Source organism: Arachis ipaensis, chromosome B02 (assembly GCF_000816755.2).
Source record: "Arachis ipaensis cultivar K30076 chromosome B02, Araip1.1, whole genome shotgun sequence".
In the NCBI taxonomy this organism is placed as follows: Eukaryota; Viridiplantae; Streptophyta; class Magnoliopsida; order Fabales; family Fabaceae; genus Arachis; species Arachis ipaensis.
The window spans coordinates 107,832,326-107,834,419 of NC_029786.2; positions in this window are offsets into that span (position 1 = coordinate 107,832,326).

Below are 2,094 nucleotides of genomic sequence, written 5' to 3' on the forward strand. Positions count from 1 at the left end.
ATAAATTAAAATTTTTAATATCTCATTTTAATTATATCAAGTATTTAAAATATTTTTGTTTTAATAAATAATAATATATACTATATCTAAATTTATTTTAAGAATATATGTTAAGAATAATACTGGATACGCTGACACTTGATAGTATTTAAGTGTGTCCAAGGCGTGTATGGAGAATAATTTTTTATTTTTTATTAAGACACGATTGGACATAGCAGACACTCGTGTCGGTGAATGTCGTGTATGTATCCGACACACGGACACGACAACTCAGCAAAGTGTCCGTATGTCCTTTTAGATATTTTTTGTGTCTGTTTGATTGTATTATTTGTTTATCAGTGTGTGATATGAAATATTGAGACAGAGACATAAAATTTTATTTAATAAATAAAATATAAATAAAAATATTATATTTGTATTACATTAAAAATAAATAATTCTAAAATTAAAACAATATATAATTTCAATTAATTATAAATTTAATAAAATTATAAAAAAATATTAAAATAATTAATTTTTCTTATAATTTTTTTAGTCTAACAAACTAAAAATTAATATATCACAAATTTAAATTTTATTTAAAAATTTATTATTAATCAATAAATTACAGACAAATTCAAACTCCGCATCCTACCAAACCAACCCAAATTAATTAACTAAAAATCTAAAACTAAACTAAACAGCTCTCAAACTCGAATATAGTTTTTCTTCTTTCTCCTTCTAGAAGCACAAGACGTGCCTGCCATTTGTACAAGGCTCTAGCCACGTGGAATGAACCGTTCACCACGTTGCTTACTGTTTTTGGGGCCAAATTCGGCACGCATCCTAATGACCTCTGTGTAATGGGCTTGGAGCTCTCAAACAAAAGGCTTTTTCCGATACCCATTTTTAACCGTTCGATCTGCATGTCGATGAATCCAATGGTCCAGTCCATCGTCATTGGCCAGCCATGGAGGCATGCAACTTTGTCAGAACTCTCTTTTAAATGTTGGATCTTTCTTGTGAACCTGTAAGCTTTTCCTTTATTTTTACTGTTAAAAACAAAATTCCAATAATTTATTGATCTAATAAAAATTAATTAAAAAAAAAGAATAAATACATTAAAAAAATCTAAGTAAATTTAATTATGAAAATAATCTATTCACTCAAAATACATTGCTATTATTATTATAATTATTATTATTTTCGTAGACCGAATATTACGCTGATTCTTTTTATTAACTGACAAAATAAACATGGAAAAATTTAATTCACAACAAGTCCCAAAACATTTTTCGGAAATAAGCAAAAATATTAAAATAAACACCACCGAAAGAGAGAAAAAAAAAGAAGAAAGGGGTCCAACTGACACGCGTTGAAACGTGTCAACTTTTTCAGTCAACGTGTTCTCCAAACACTGAAGCTGCATGTGAACGTTAGATTCGATCAGAAAGGGAAATCGTGCGGTTCAGAGTGAGTATAGGAAGCGGTGCATTGGGACCCACAATTTAGGGAATCTAGCCCTCTCTAGTCTCTATCAGTTTCACATCATTCGAGATTCGAGTTCCACGTATGTTAACATGCATTGCTTAATAGATTCTCACCAAAATTTTGTGACACATATACATTTAGATAGATATTCAATATATTTATTTAGTTAAATATATTTTATTCAGTTTTGCCGCTTGATTAAAATTATTTATTTAAAATTATTTTAGCTATGTTTCTCATTACACGTATTTATACAAGTGTCAAGTTACCAAAAATGAAAATAACAGGTGTCTTAACGAAAGTACTAAGCTAGACACGTATTTAGCTTTTAATAAAGCTACTATTTTATAATGTGTTTATCTACTATTTATAAAATTTTAATAGATAAAATATTTTGTATCAGAATACATTTCTTTTTAGTCAATTAATGTCTAAAGAGTTGTACAAACTAGTTAAGATTAAACTAAAAAAAATTAACAAATCAATCATTCTCTAATGATTGATAACTATATGTCTAATCATGTATGTATAGAAATTGCATTAGATATGGTAATATTATTAAAATAGACGGTCTAACCATCTGATATCTTATTTATATTTATTTGTCAAAAGTAAAATATTATC